We start from the raw sequence: 17,331 nt of genomic DNA on the forward strand, positions 1-17,331 counted from the left end.
GGGAAAGCCATGCATTCTTAGTCAGACCCTTTTTACCTGCACTGGCCCTCCATGCAAGTATGAAAGGGGCATGCTTTGAAGACCCATTACTGCTACAGCAGTATATCTACTGGAAGCAGGAGAGGGGGGAAAGGGAGTGGCAGCTGCTTTGAGGCACTTGTGTTCCTCTGATGGCTCCATGCTAAATTATGCCCTGTCAATCAAATCTCTGGTCTGCTGAGGCTACAAAATGATGGGGGTGGGAATCGACTTTCCATTAATTTATCTGTCAGAATTAAACTGTGGTTTGTTTTACACTTTGAAATATGATAATGTTCCAGTTTCAACCCAACATTCTGTGAAAACACCTGATTAACATTACTTTGCTGCTCATATGCACTCATAAACCAATAGCCATACAGTGCAACACTACCAGATGTTTGGGAAGGAATTCAGCGTCACACTTTCAATTTTTCCAACAGTGCAAGCATCTCTGCTTGCCCATCACAATAACCACTCCTTTCCCCACCTCTCACTGTGGGGCGATTCCACTTTCTTCCATTTCTTCTACTTAAGCTTTTTGAAATCAGCTTTCTTAAGGTCCAGAGTTCATGTCCGACTACACCCAGCTTTCCCTTGCCTCTGCATCATGAAACCCAGGAGGACATGATCACTTCCTCCCAAGTCCCCCCCATATTTATACTTGTCAATCAGTTCCTCCCTGTGGGGGAGGACCAAGTCCAAGATAGATGATCCCATTGTTTCTTCCACCACCTGGGAAATTTCATGGTCTTCATCATAGGATGGAAAAGCCTACAGTACAAGTCTACCTTCCAGAAAGCTGAACTAGAAAGGATGGCCAGCCCCAGGAATCTTAGCTCCCCTGCCCCTACTTTCAACAATCTATTATATAAAAGACAGCCATGGCCAGCAATCCATATAGTTTCTGAAAATCCACGCAAATGTGGAGATACTTTAAGAGTTAGGTGTGGTGAAATTGCTTATACAGTGGACACTCGGGTTGCAAACATGATCCATGTGGGAGGCACGTTCGCAACCTGCAGCGTTCACAACCCACAGTGCTGCATCTGCGCACGCGCGGGTCACAATTTTGTGCTTCTGCGCATGCGCAAAGCGCGTTTTAGTGTTTATGTGCATGCGTGAGCGCCGAAACCCAGAAGCAACCTGTTCCGGTACTTCTGGCTTTGGCGCAGCGCACAACCCGAAAACGCGCAACCTGAAGCATTTGTACCCCGAGGTATGACTGTACTCACAGATCAAAACTGAATGTTCGGGCTCCAGAAGAGAGTTGCCTTCGAACTTTTTGTATCTTTGGGCCACCTAAATATGCTTTTGGCTAGGTTAGAGACCAGGGCTGTCCTATATTGGCTGATAGGACCCAGTGGCAGAGAAAGGATCGTTTGTCATCACAACAGTGGTCTTCTAGGGACCCCAGAGTTTGGCTTGATGGCCTCTGCTCTGGAAGGGGGGGGGCTTCACCAAGTGAACTACCTTGGTTCTTGTGTGCTTAGGCTACTCTTTGGGTAGAGAAGGGACCAGGGATGGTACCATAAGCCCTGACAGATTGGTAGTAGAATTTACAGCTTTCAGGATTTGACTTGAAGGGTTTTTGACCTCCTTTTCAGGGACTCCAGAAAAAGGAGCAGAGTCACAGCAGAAGGAGGCAAACAAGGCTACTATCTGCTTGCAACAAGGAGAGCCTTTGCTTCCACGTCCATGAGGCACATAGCATAGATAGGCTGTGCCTCACCACCTACCAGCTGCCACCCTCTGTCTCCAGCAGATTTCTTTCTTTCTTTCCTTTCTTTCTTTCTTTCTTTCTTTCTTTCTTTCTTTCTTTCTTTCTTTCTTTCTTTCTTTCTTTCTTTCTTTCTTTCTCTTAGCACGTTTCTTCCTTGCATCCTGAGTTCGAGTGTCTTCAAAGCCCATGACATCTTAGGTAAAGATAAACGAAGTTGATGTTGAATAATCATTGTTTCAACACTGGTGATATTTGCTTCTTCCAGTACACTGGCACTAGTTCACCTGTCTTCCCAAGTGATGTGCAAAAATATTCGGAGACACTGTTGATGGAATCTTTTGAGGAGTTGGAGATAGCGTTTATAAGTGGTCCATGTTTCACAAGTATATAGTAATGTTGGTAGTACAATAGCTTTGTAAACAAGCATTTTGGTTTCCCTGTGAATGTACTGGTCCTCAAACACTCTGCACTTCAATCGGGAGAAAGCCGCACTCGCAGAGCTCAGGCGATGCTGGATTTCAGCATCAGTGTTGGCCCTTGTGGAAAGATAACTGCCTAGGTAGGAGAAGTGATTGACATTTTCCAACGTTACACCACTGAATTGGATTTGTGGCGCTGCAGAGGCATTATTTTGTACTTGTTGGTGCAGCACTTTGGTTTTTTGGATGTTGAGTGATAGGCCAAGCTTTTTGTAAGCTTCTGCAAAGATATTTAGGATGGTTCGGAGATAGCACAAGGCTCAGATGCCATGGCTTATTCCCCAGGTACTTCCTCCAGTGTGATCCAGAACCTGAGACTCTGGAGATCTGTCAATCCCAACTGATAAGCAACATACACCAGGGCTCTGGCTTGGCCAGGTTTGGGGCAAATGGTCCTTCTGCCCTTGCCTAGTCAACAGAGAAGTACTTTCCACCTGTTGTGCTTCAGGCGACTTGACCTCAGGTGAAGATGCAGATCTGAGGATAGCAATTCACAGTCCCAGCTCCCCAACCCCCCTACTGCTGCTTTTCCACTCCCCTGGCTCGACCTCTGGCGAACTGCTTCCCAGCCCATCTGCCTAGTTTAGCAGTGACCCGTGCTTTGCTTTGAAAAGAGCAATGGGCTCTGGCGTGCACCTTATGTGCAAGTGAGATGTGACTAATCGAAGGCACTCCACTGAATTTCAGGGGTCAGGCTTGTGTTTGGAAAAGGCAGGTGGTGCTGTTCCACTGCTGGAGGAGAGCTTGGCAGAGAAAGGGTTTGGGTGCTTGGGAAAGCTGTGCCAGACAGGGGGCGCCAATGCCCTGCGTGCTTCAGGCGCAGCAGGAGGCAGCGAATTATGCCAAGAAGCCACAAATCTCCCGAATCCACTAGTGAGCGAGTGACAGTTTTTTTAGCAGTTAATAAAGAAAACATCTTTAGCTAGGGAGTGGGGGGGGGGAGGCATGATTTCCCTCTGATAGTTGCTTCTTTTCTGCATGCTAATTTGAGCTGAATATGGAACAGCATGTAATTACTGTAGAGTGGCTGCCTGGCTGACACAGCCAACATGCCTGCAGGAATCACAGCTTTTAACTCCTGCTGAAATAAGAAAGAGCTGCTGCAAAAGGGCTGCTGCTGTGCAGGAGAAGGAGCCAAAAAAAAAAAGGTGGGGTGGGGTTTCCTTGCATCCACCAGCTCTGCAAGCTAAAGGCTGATAGCTTCTCTCTCCATTTCGTGGAGGGACCGCACTGAGCACTTGCTGGTCACAGCAGCCCTGGGATTCCCAGGCCAGTTGAGGAGGTGGAAGAGTTGCACTTCCTGCCTCTGGCTGCAGTCCATATGGCTCCCATTCAGTCAGCACCCTCACACTGACTGACTCCCTCTTCTCCCCAAGTCCGTGGTTTTTTAAAAGCAGATTTCCCAGATGGACACCCCATACACACACAAAAAGAAAAAAGGAAAAGGAAAAATGAGCCATGTAAACACGAGTGTTTTCTCCATAGGAGCCAGTAGTTCTTATGTTCTATAGACAATTCATTTATGAATCTGTCTTAGTATAGTAATGTTACATGCCTGTAGAGGAAGTTTCAGTCAAATAGAAGAAGATGCTGGAGGAAGGTTTAGGCAGTTTGTTACACGTATAGAAGTGGAGTGGACTCCACCCTTGTATAATTTGTGCACATGCTGTCCTGTCCCTGATGTTGCCTGCCATTTAAGTGTCTAGTTCACCCCCTCCATCATTGCACAACCCAAGGGCTCTACAACACTGTTGGAAGGCAAAACCTTCATAACAGAACAACAACAGCCATCATGGGCGTACCCAGCATGGGGCAGGGGGGCAGCTGCCCCCCAAAAGCAAAAATAAAATAAAATAAAATCGTCTTGCTTCACTGTGGCTGCAGCTGAGCTGGAGACGCATCGGGGTCCCGCAAGAAGAGCCTGAAGCGGCTCAGCAAGGCGCAGCGACGTTGCTAGCCTTCTGGCTGCCCGGGGCGGCAAATCAGAAGGCACCCCGCCCCCTATTGCAATGCCCCTGGCTGCACACGTGCGCTCTCCCCCGGGGCGATGCCCAGGATGAAACTTCTTCCCGGAGTCAGTTTCACCTGGGCTCCGTAGCCCCGCCCATGTTCCCACTTTGTGGCCCCTTCCCTCCCATGCCTTGGCCCCGCCCCTGAATGACAATGGCTTGCCCCCCCTAGTTTTGATCCTGGGTACGCCCCTGACAGCCATCAGTGCCCGCTGGACACAATTCAAGATGGCGGAGGGATGGCTGTGCAGGAAATGGTTTATCAATTTATTGCAGATAAAGAAGTGGCATGGGTGGAAGAGACCCTCAGTGGCTGAGGGTCGTTCCAGGAAATGGAGTGTTTGTGGCATCAGGAATTAATCCTGTCATGAGTTCTCTGTAACTAAATCTCATTGATCTTAGTAGGACCACTTATGCACTTGCTGCCGAGGTGCTCAGTTTCACTGGACTTCTGAGTACTGCTCTGAGCATCTTGACTCAATAGTCATTTCCATTTTTTTCCTGGGAAATGTTGCCTAACCATAAAGCACAAAGACAGGCCAGGATAAGAAACCTTTAGTTTGCATTTCCTGACCTTGATTTATATTTGTTAATGAAATACACTTGTTACCAGTGTGAAAACTGTGGACGCGCAGAGGCAGGCCATACCAGGCTTTGGGAGCGCCCCCTGCAGGCGTCTCACTGCCTCCAGTGGAGAAGCAGCACAGGCACCAGTGGCAATTTTTGGCAAGATCTTGTGAGGAAGGGATACTTCAGCAGAGGTGGGGCAGGGGCGGGCAGGGCAACACTTCCTGTGCCAGCCCTGCATAAAAATATCCACCAGTAAACCTTGAATTTGACCTTCCACAGAGCCTGGGTGCAGTAAAAACTATCCCTTCTGGTCAAAACCGTTAACAACTACTAGCATGTCTTAAGTGTAGGCTCCCTCCAGCAGATGTTTGCGCAGGGACTCAATTTTCTATTTTTTTCCCCACTCACGGCAACCCATGAAAACACTTTTCCTTGTTTGTCATGTCAGGAAAAACCTGAACTCCAGGAGATATCCTTAGCTATATCTCAATGTTCATCATGGCCAGCCTTGGAGAGTGGATCCATTTTGTGGATCCAGAAATAATACTTTGCAGAACACTCCAGCTGCTCCAACCTCCCTCCCTTCCGTTAATTAATTCAGCTCCCTTCCTTCTCTCATTCCTTTCCCTTCTCTGCTTTTGTTATTTTGAAATTTGGTCCCAGAATAGTAGCTCTGAGAGCAGATCACCACGACACATTTAAAGCACACGACTTCCCTCAAAGAATACCGGGAACTGTAGTTTAAGGGTGCTGGGAAGTATAGCTCTGTGTGTGGGGAAACTAAATTCCCAGGACATTTGGGGGGGGGGCGTCATGTGCTTCAAATATGCATTGGATGTGGTTTACATGTAGGGTGTGGATCTGCCCCTTAGTTAGTGATATATCCCCTCCAAAATGGAGAAGAGGGCGAGTGCTAGACCGCCTGCAAAATATTTCTCAACCTGGCTAGAGCAAGCAGAGTGCCATGGATGGAGACATTTGTCTTGTGGGTAATTAGCTGGGGTACGTTGCATCACCTGCATGAAGTCCTGCCATTGTACAATGTCACACACCATTTCCACAAGAGAGCAACTCGTCTGTCTGCAGTGCACACAGTGTGACAGGCAGAGGCCTCCTGGCAGCAAATTCCAAGTCAGCAGTTCCTAATGTACACAAGCCTTGGAGATGTATTCAGTGGCATGGGCCTAGGGAGATAAACGTTGGGGACTCTGGCCATCTTACCATAGCTGCCAAGTCTCCCGTTTTCCCTGGGAAAACCCATTTTTTACTTACCTTTTCCTGGTGGTCCCCCGTATCACTTCGTCTCCCGTTTTTCTCCGTTATTTTCTCCTGCCGGCGGCCATTTTTTTTCTTTCCGATTTGCCCTTCTATGGGCACCAAAAATGGCCGCCGCCAGCTTCAAAAGTCGCATCTACGCATGTCCGGAAGTGCATAGGCGTGACTTCCGGTGTTGGCAACGGCCATTTTTTGTGCCCATAGATGGGCGGAGCGACACTGGAAGTTGCGCCGACGCACTTCCTGACATGCGTACAAGTGACTTTCGAAGCCGGCGGTGGCCATTTTTGGTGCCCATAGAAGGGCAAAGCGACACCGGAAGTTACATCGACACAACTTCCGGTGTCAAATGGCTGCCGGTCCCGGATTCTGCAGTCCGGAACTTGGAAGGTAAGCATCTTACGCTGAATAGGATGTCCCTATTTTCATCGGAGAAACGTTGGAGGGTATGCTGTTCTCCCCAAAGAGACTGCAGTGGTGACAGAGGAGCGGCCTAGCCTTCTGTGTGAGGTTGGGATTTAGAATATGGCAGTGCCACTCACAGAATGGCACACATTGGGCATGGAGCACAGAATATATAAGAGGCCGGAAAGGTCCAGAAATGGGAACTCAACGAAGGAGAAAAGAATCTGCTTACATGGTGGAGGCTGGAGAAAGTGTGAATGTCCCACCATATGAGGCATGGTGGGAATGAGTAGGCTCATAAAAATGGGAAAAGGGGAGAAACTGGAGAGGGGAGGACGTTGTTTTTAATCCTTTTTTTAGAGAGTATTTTCTCAATTTTCTCAGTGAAAAACTACAAATTTGAATAACCTCTTATGCAGTGTTTTGTTTTTAAGAGTGATGAGTGAAATGCTAGTTAATGTTTTAAAATCATATTGTTACACCTAGGGATTGGGGGAAATTTGATTCGGTTTGCATCGAAAGGTAGAACTGCTTAATTCACACCTTTTGAAACAATATGAGAATGGAAACACAGCCATCCTTTGAAATTTACACTTCTCTGAATTTTGTGCTCCAGTTCTCCAACCAATGATTACAGAAGTGCATATATTATGGAGGAAATGTGCATTACAATAAATATATTACAACGAACATACAAAAAATGTGTTATATTGGGGAACATTGCTGGCAAAATTACATACCTTTGTCAAAACTGCAGACAAAATGTGTTGATTAGGAGGAACTTACACTAAAATACTGACAAATTTTCGCGAGGATTTAAAAATCAATAAATTGCAAGCTGCTGCGGAAATGTTGGAGAACTGAATTTAGGATTGGACAAATGAGAAGCTGGCAGAACTGAAAATGACAGATCAGCCCTAGTTATACCCAACATTTCTGCTGTAATACTAGATGACACTTGTGGTCCCTTCCAACTCTACAATTCTATGATTCTATGGAAATACCGAGATGCAAGTTTCAAAGGGAGCAATCCGGGCTGGCCCTATCATTATGCAGAGTGAGATGGCCACCTCAGGTGGCAGATTCTGGGAGGGCAGGGAGCAGCAGTGGGGTGTTGGGAGGATAATGCTGTGTGTGTCAAAGGACTTGCCCTGTACCCGCTAGGTAACCTAAAGTCCTCCGGTCCAGAGGAAGGCTCTGTCCTGCCCATACCTGCCAAGTTGCTGTCGGAGAAATAAGGGACCGGGCGGAAGTAGCAGACCGGAAGTAGCGCTGCCACCATTTTGGAACTGGGTGGAGCATGCTCAGAAGTGACTTTTGATGCTGCTTTGCCCAGTTCCAAAATGGCCACCACGCCAGAAGTCGCACTGCAGCCATTTTGGAACTGGGCAGAGCAGCATCAAAAGTCGCTTCTGAGCATGCTCCGGCCAGTTCCAAAATGGCCGTCGCGCCAAAATAAACCGGGAAAAAACAAAAAAATATCTGTTTTTTCAGCTAGGAACAGCTGGGAAAATGGGGATTTCCCGGGGAATACGGGAGACTTGGCAGCTATGGTCCTGCCACCAGCATTAAAGAAGGAACTCTTTCCCTCATAATTTCCCTTACAAACAAAGGGAAATATTCTAAGTTGGTGTGAAGGAGAGAGGTGGAGAGGGGGGCACTCAGAGCCGCCTTTCCTATTGGGCTTACTGGCATGTTGCGCCAGGGCGCTGGCCTCTCAGGGGCACCCCAGCGAGTGGGGGAGCTGCGTGGCTTTGCCGGCGGCCTCCCCTTTCCCTGCACATCCGCCAGCTGTGCCCCGTCAACCATATGGCTGGCGGGCATGCAGCTTGCCTCCCAAGCCTCCGTGGGAGGAGAGCGATTCCCGCAGAGGCTTGGGAAAAGGTCAACAACTCTGGGAAATGGTGGTGGTGGTGGGTGCCGCCAGAGGGATATTTGAATCATGGCGGTGGATATGCTTAAGACAGCCCTGGGGGCACTAGAATGATCTCAAGCACAGTTCCCTGCCTCTGTCTCCGCAGGTGCTAAGCTAGGAGAATACCTCTCTGCACCATACCGAACATCAAGTTTTCCTTTAATAAATTTACACCAAGGAATTCAATCCACAGCTTTGGTGGTAGCGGCGAAAGACATTCAGACAGTGGCAGAGTTTTAAAAAGGGGAGGAGGTATTTGTGCGGTTTTAATTATGAATGGTGCGCGAAATATGCATCGAAAATTAGCTTCACAAAGTCAACCCAGTTACAGCAGAATGCACTTTATGTCTCCAATGCTTTTCAGTTAAATATGAGAGAAGCAAAGCAGTGAGAAGACATGCAGAAAATATAACATGCAAGGAATTTGAGAAAAAGCAGGAACCCCCCCCCCAAAAATATCACCATTTTTTCAACAACAACAAAAAAGACTCATTCCAAGAAAATTTTGTGATAATAGCTGAAGTGGGGCAGGTTTAATACCTTATACTCCAATCCTACTAATGATATTAACTGTTTACAATGGTCTTTAAGAAAACTTTAAGATAAGTTATAAATTCCCCCCCATTCCTTATTAAAATTTTGGTCTTCCTGATTTCTGATTCTTCTGGTGATTTTAGCCATTTCAGCATAGTCCATCAACTTCATCTGCCATTCCTCTCTGATAGGAACTTTATCTTATTTCCATCTTTGGGCCAATAACATCCGTGCAGCCGTGGTCGCATACATAAATAGTATTTTCTGCTGCCTTGGGATTTCAGCACCTAGAATTCCTAAAAGGATGGCTTCAAGGTGTTTTTTTTTTTTAAGCAAAGGTTATTTTAAACATTTTTTTCCAACTCATTATATATCATTTCCCAAAATCCTTTTAATACCTTACAATTCCACCACATATTGTAAAAGGTGCCTTCTTTTTACTTACGTTTCCAGCATACATTTGAGAATGTTTTATACATTTTTTGCTAATTTACTAGGAGTTCAATATCATTGGTACATCATTTTCATATAATTTTCTTTCAACATATAACATGCTGTGAACTTTAAATCCCAATTCCATAACTTCTCTCAAGCTGTAAGTTGTATATTATACCCAAAGTCTCTCGCCCAGTGTATCATTACTGATTTGACCTGTTTGACTTTTGTACACCATTCTAGTATTAATTTATACATTTTGGAAAGTAATTTTGTTTTATTCTCTAGCAGCTCTTTTTCAAATTTAGAGATTTCAGTACAAAAACCATTCTTTTTGTCCACCTTAAACATATCATTTAATTGATGGTATTGTAATCAAGCACAAATACAAATTAAAAGGGAAGGAAGCAAATTTAAAAGGAAGCCAGCCCAGCTTTCAGGTAGAGACACCGTATTTAATTTTCAGCATGAAGGGGTCACGCTGGCTGCCTAGATACAGGGTGGGGCGTTACAAGGCGTTTAGGAGGATGACAGAAATGGCCCTCTTTTAAAGAGGAATGTAAAGGGTGAATTGGATCTGTAACTTCTGTCTGGCATTTAGTAGGGGAAAGCAGAATTTCCTCACCCAGAGTTGGCAATCCTAATAAGGATTGCTCTGTCGGCCTACCCATCAAAATACCGCAGTTAGTCCAATAGCATTATTTAAGAAATGCTTAATTTGGAAAGATAGAGACAGTTAATAGAACACAGAATGGTAAATTAACTTAAGTCGGAAAAAGTCCATTCCTTTTCCTATATAAGATACAATTCTAAAAACAGCTATAGGAGAGAGAAAACCTGTTTAGGATTGCACTGCTTGCCAGTCTTTTTCTGGCTCCTTGCTCTTTATTGAGGTGCAAGACAATTCCTATAGTAGGTAACTAGACTGTGCTGCGCCTGCTTCTCAGGAGTGGCTCCGGAGTTCACGGCTGCCATGGCAACCATGGGCTTATTCCATGTAATTTCTGGCATGGCCTATTCAGCTCCACAAAAGTGGGCAAAAGGGACACTGTATATGGCGTGTTTCTCAGTGGGTGGCATTCATTAATTCTCGAATAACATCATTTGACTTTCAACAGCCAAATAATTTTAAAAACTGGTTTCAATAACCACTTTGACTGCCAGTTGTTTGAAGAACTCTTGGCCTGGAAATTAGGATCTTGGACCATTTTGACGCTAACCATCTGGTGGACTGGGAATCAGCTGCATAGGCAAAGCACCCGAAATATGGGTCGGGTGGATGACCTGCCTCCGCTCCTGCCCCCTGGCTGGTCTGTGCTGTGGGACGTGGGACTTGTGGGTCTAGTCCAGTACGGCTGCCTGCCGCAAGACTGCTGGCTCCAAATGCAGGGGATGGAAGGGTCAGTGCTGACCGTCAGCCGGGCTGGTGAAGGTTGTGGTTGGGCAGACCATGGCTGATGTTATTGCTGCCTGCTTAAAATGCCGTGTAGGGTTGAGCTTGCTACTGCTGGTGCTGACTCAAATGATGATGTGATGGAGTGCATTGTTGTGGCCACTGACACCTAGTCTAAAAGTGGGATAGATGTTCCTGCTACTTGCCCCCAAAATGAGTGAGTTGGCAGGCACACCACAGCTGCTGCCCACCCACCCACCCACCCACCCACTTGCCTCTCCTTTTCCTTTTGCTGCACAAATCTGGTGTAGCACCTTGCTTTCTGCCTACGTGCTCCACATCAAGGCCTACAGTCTGGAGATTTAGGGTGCCGACCTAGATCTGGGAGCCAAATGGGGCCCTCTAGGGACTCTCTTGGGGCCACACCCCCTTTTCCACAGCCATTTTCTGCAGCAGCCTTGCTCTGTGTCTTCCATGAGTGCCTTCGCGCGGCTGAAACGGCTCCTTAAACTGGAATAAAGCCTGTTGCTTCCCTGGATGGCGAATGGAGAATGGAGAAGATGAGCAGATGTCTGTGGGCGCCTAGCAACACCTGCCTTTTCCATGGCTGGAATGCATGCAAAGGTAAGAGTCTCATCCATTGCCCTAGTTACTTATGCCTCTGGCCCCACCTCCCACTGCCCTGCACCCCCTGGAAAGTTTCCCCTAATGGCATGTGACACTCAGGCTGAACAGGGTTTGATATACCTGCTACTCAGGGAAGGTCCTTTTTTTTTTTACTGTTCAACTCTTTTTTAAATTTTTGCTTTTACAAAACATAGCAAAATACCCCAAAATGACAATACAAAATAAACAAAACACATAGAATAATATAATAACAGGATATTCCCAAGTAAAATACAATCCTTGGTAAATCAGAATAAAAAATCCTTTCATCCAATAATATTAGCCCAATCTTTTATCTCCTCCCCTTCCCTCCTCTCCTGATATTTACCCTCCCCTCCCCCTCCCCCTCCTGACTTCCCTCACCGATATACGATCTCATTTAATCTTACCTATAAATTTTCTGTTGCGTTATATAAATTATCAGGGAAGGTCCATTTTTAAGGGGTAGCTGGGACGAGTTACTATCTCTTCTGTGGCAGGAAGAGGCAGGCATAGTTTCTTCGAATGGATGAATTTAAAAGAAAGTACATTTGAAACTGGCCACTGGCTGAGACTGAAGTGAAAAGCAAAAGCAAGGCTAACCCACCTCAATGGATGACAAGAAAACTATTCAGGACAGTTCAAAGGGAGAAATTAAACAAACCTGTAGCTGGACAAAGTGCATGCGGACTGCAGTGGGGTGATTGCGCCCAGAATGCTGTTTGGAACATCTGGGGTGATGCTGAGCAACAGGCCAGGCTGCCTACAATGCAGAAGAGAGTTTTTGGCTCATTTTGCATGGCCCAGCTTCCCCTGTGCCAGGACTGCCCATGTCAGGCACTGGGAACAGATGGGCTGCGACACATATACCCAGCTTCATTACCCACCAATATGGAAACTGTCACTTACAGGGGAAAACACAGCCAGGAACATGTGTTGGCTACTTGGCAAACAGGTGATTTCATGCTTATGTGGAAGATTTTGCTTACTCATCACTTAGGAGGAGGGCATTTCAGGACAAAACGTGAATGAATGAATGTTTATTTGCATCAGCCATTGGCCATAGCAAAAAACAACAACAACACGAGATACAAAGAATAGAAATAAAAAGCCAATTACATAAAATACATGATAAGGTTTTAAATCAATAGTCAAATAGGGGAACTTATTCTAACTGCCCCAGCTAAAAACCTTGCAACCTTTGCAGTTACCTGCTCATCTTGATCTGCCAAGAGGAAGGACACTGTGGCAGTGGTTGGGCGACCCAGAATGGACAATAAAAGAGGGGTGATAACCTCATTCCTCAAGTCTTTATAAAGGGCATGCACCACCGATTCGGTACTGCCATCTCCACAGGGACATAAGCGTTTTTCGTGTGGAATCTGTTGGAATCGTCCCTCAAGTACAGCCAAGGGCAAAACATTCAATCTTGCGAGAATAAAAGTGCGTCTATATTTTAGAAGTGCTAGGTTATGTAGATAGGGTGCCAGAGAGTCGAAATGGGAAGGTGGAAAATAGTCATACCACGGGCAATATTTCCTTATTGTGGCCAAGTAGTTCTGACGCTCGATATAATTTAGGCGCTGACAAATTAGATTGTTTGCTTTACTAAAGCCCAAAGTGAGTAGCTGTTGTGGTGTTGAACCACAAGAGTGAAGGTTTTGACAGACAATTTTAGTCCAGGTGCTCTTGTGACAATCTTGCAGCACCGGGGTGGGGGGTGGGGTGGGGTGGGGATTTGAGTTTAGGCGAAGCCAATAGTTAAGTGTCCTACGCCAGGTCCATAATTCTACCGAGGGAAGATTAGCCTCTAGGCACAATGATGCATTTGGGACACAGGGTGGTAAAGAGAAAATCTAGAACTTTGATTGGACAGCTTCCGTAAATTCCGTGATTGCCTGTCCAAATTTGAGCCTCATATAGTAACTGTGCTAAGGGTTTATCTTGGAACACAGGACAAAACATAATTTCACAACTCTCAGCAAAATAAACAACAACAAAAAAGCACCCACATTTTGACGAACCTGATAAACAAGAATAAAATACTCTTGAGTACATGCATTTTCACATTTTAAACTCACTCATTTTCCTCCTTGATTTTGCTCACTTCCTTCCTTGCGCCAGTCAACAGCTCTCAGCCTAATCTACTTCACATGGCTGCTGCGAAGCTATAGGAGGAGGTATAAAATGTCTGCAAAAAGGGACTTAGTCCTTACTTATTTATTTAAATTATTTCTTTACCCCTTTATATTTTCTAAAATATATCTCAAGACAATTTACATAGCAAAGTATCAAAATGAAACATTGCAGGTGACAGTCAAATACTCCTGGCATACTACAGCTGTAGCTGAATTTTTGAGTGCTGTCCATGCAGAAAGGCTGGGCCATTACAAAGAGAGTTAGTGCTCCTTAATTGGTAGGTGATGTGGAAGTGTTCGGTTGTAGTATTTATTGTATTTATTGTAGTATTTATCCATACTCTTCCTGGAGTTAAGGAACTGACTGGGATAAGCCTTGCTCAACTGTGTCTGTATTTTCTATAATCTGTATATAAATTTTATGTGATAATGTGTGGTTTGATATGCCTAATAAAGGATATTTGAAACTACTCCTGGCATCAAGGGCATTTGGGTTCCTTGAAGCAGACTGATGCTTCTTTGTACTTTAAAGGGCCGTGTTTTACTCCCCCAACCTCAGACAAATTAGTACACATCCAAGGCTTCAACCGATCTTAATCTGGCCTGATTGTTGTGTGTTTTAAACGACTAAAATCTACTTGTTCTCAGTCCAGCTTCCTCCCAGGATAGTGTTTATGGTGCAATGGGTAACAAGCATTGTCTCCTTAAGCCTTTAGGCACTGTAGATGGGAGACAGTGGAGAGCAGAGTGATCTGCTATCATTTTTCAAATGGTTTATTTTTGCTTTTTACTATTTTGATTTTACAAGAAAGATAATAAGGGAAAGTATACAGTCAGTATTTTTCCTAATTGTTCAGTTAAAAGAAAATAAAACCGGCTCCCACGTTCCGGTGTTCTGCCTCAATAGCAAAATACCAAGATAATTAACAGGATTTGTAAAATGTTAGAGAATAATTTTTATGCTATTATTAATAACATAATTGTGTTGAAATAAGTATTTTTTTTAAAAAAACTCCCCTTTTAATAAACAGCCTTAAAGTTAATGGGCTGCCTATATTTAAGTTGTGAATGCATTTGCCCGTTGCTCACAAGGAAGTCAAAATGCAGTTCTGTACCCACTTACCTGGTTGTAAATCCCGTTAAACACAAAGAGATTTACTTGTAGGCATGTATACAGTCATACCTCGGTTTACAACCGCCTCGGTTTACAACCACCTCGGTTTACAACCACCGCAGACCCATCTGGAACGGATTAATTCACTTTCCATTAGTTCCAATGGGAACGTTCGCTTCAGGTTAAGTACGCTTCAGTTTAAGTACAGACTTCCGGAACCAATTACACTCATACTTCGGGTTAAGTACGCTTCAGATTGAGTACTCCTTGGACCGTCTGGAATGGATTAATCCACTTTCCATTACTTTCAATGGGAAAGTTCACTTCAGGTTAAGTACAGACTTCCGGAACCGATTGTGGTTGTAAACCAAGGTACCACTGTAATATTGTACAGTATTGTAAGCTAACTATCCAGCGCATTCCTAATGTGTGGCCAGGCTTCAGCTCGCATGGCAGGACACATTCCTAAGGCTCCTTGTAAATTTTTTGCATTTTACATTTGCTCTTGTGGGAGGGGGGTCCCTCAACATCCACCCACATTTATTGTGTGGTAGGATTTGCAGAAAATAACTTCTGGGGAGTATCTGCTCTCAAAATAACCCATCACGGGAAAGATTCATTCCAAGAATTAGAAAATGAAACAGAAGCGGAAGAAGCAGGGGGAACGTGTGCTAAAGGAAAGGACCCTGGAGATTCCTCTAGTCTGGTGTCCCCCAAAACTCTTTTGTCAATGGCACTTCTGACCGATTGCCTAAAAATAGAATAATGAAAGGTGGGATGTGCCAGGCTGAGTCATTTCACATAAGTAGACATAAGTGGACATAAATCTGACATCAGGAATCACAAGACAGAGAAACCAGTAGGAGAACACTTAAATCTCCCAGGACATTCTATACAAGATCTCAAAGTAGCTGTCTTTCTACAAAGGAATTTCAGAAATAGACTGGAAAGAGAAGTTGCTGAATTGCAACTCATCACCAAGCTTAAAACCATGGGAAGACCTGGCTTGAACAGAGACGTTGGATTCTTATCTCATTATACATGATAAAGTGATTTTCACCCATCTCACCCCTTGCTTTTTCATGCAGTCGTTCACAGTCGTCAACAGCTATCAGTCAGTCAGTCACCCATTCCCACCACCCTTCTGAGTAATACCCCACCCCCACCCTCTGACTATTCATAAGGGTCTGGTGACTTCTATTTCAGTGTATCTGAAGAAGTGTGCATGCACACAAAAGCTCATACCAAAATAAAAAACTTAGTTGGTCTTTAAGGTGCTGCTGGAAGGAATTTTTTTTATTTTGTTTCATTTCACATATATTGCCTTTATATGTTGCTTTATATATATTTTTGTTTTAGGAGGCTTTGTGTTGCTTTGTTTTTTAATGGAAGCTCAGAATTTGGGCCCCCTGCTGGTATGGACCCTGGTACAACAACAACAACAACAACAACAACAACAACAACAACAACAACAACAACAACATCAACAATTTATTATTTATACCCCGCCCATCTGGCTGGGTTTCCCCAGCCACTCTGGGCGGCTTCCAAAAACAGTACAGCATCAAACATTAAAAACTTCCCTAAACAGGGCCGCCTTCAGTTGTCTTCTAAAAGTAAAATAGTTGCCTATTGCCTTGACATCTGCTGGGAGGGCGTTCCACAGGGCGGGTGCCACTACCGAGAAGGCCCTCTGTCTGGTTCCCTGTAACCTCACTTCTCACAATGAGGGAACCGCCAGAAGGCCCTCGGTGCTGGATCTCAGTGTCCGGGCTGAATGGTGGGGGTGGAGACGCTCCTTCAGGTATACAGGACAGAGGCTGCCCCAATTGCCACATTATAATCTGGCCATTTCTGTGGATGCCTCACAGTCCTAATCTACAGTCCTCTGCTAATATTCAGGCTTTGGATTTCCTCTTTCTCTTTGGAATTAATCTTCACTTCCAAGCAATAGAGATGCTAGGATCTCAAAGCACAAGAAAGAGCAATGCTTTAATTGTCCTGAGTTCAGCCTTGTGCAATGCAGCCCTATGAATATATGATTATTTTTACTCAGAGGTATGTTCCTCTGTGTTAAAAAAAAAACCCAAAACAGCTTGCATTCAGCCTTGCAGTCTTAGACTCTAATTTGTATCACCTCAAGATCTGCCTTTCTAGCCCTCCCCCCTATGCCCCCCCCCAATTGTGCAGTTCTGGAGACATCAGCAGCTTACCTACTTTCGCTGGCATGCATAAATGAAACTCTCACTGTGTGGAAAGAGCCCTGTCACTTCAAGGTAAGTGTGCATTGTTGAGAACTTGTAGCCTTGGTCTTGTTTGCAAGCTCAGAGAGCCTTGAATCAGGAGGGATGTAAAGCACAGACAATTTGCCGCTTACATTCTGAAAGCGTGAGGGGTTTGCCTCTTAGCCAAGTCTGCATTCCCTGGCTAAAAGGGCAAGAGAGCCTCTGCTCTGCACAGTGAGTATGATGCAAAATATGCACACAGGTCTAGTTGTGGAGTTGTACATCCTCGTGTATCAGTTCCACCAGCACTGCCCTGTACTCACAATAAGGCCTCATCTGTGCATTAGGTTTATACTATTTATACTATTTTACTTATCATGCCTTCCTCTAAAAGAGACCTTGCACTTCTACTAGAAATATAAACCGGTTTAATTTTATTTGTGGCTGTGCACA

The sequence above is a fragment of the Zootoca vivipara genome, chromosome 8 (assembly GCF_965207765.1).
Source record: "Zootoca vivipara chromosome 8, rZooViv2.hap1.1, whole genome shotgun sequence".
NCBI classification, from domain to species: domain Eukaryota; kingdom Metazoa; phylum Chordata; class Lepidosauria; order Squamata; family Lacertidae; genus Zootoca; species Zootoca vivipara.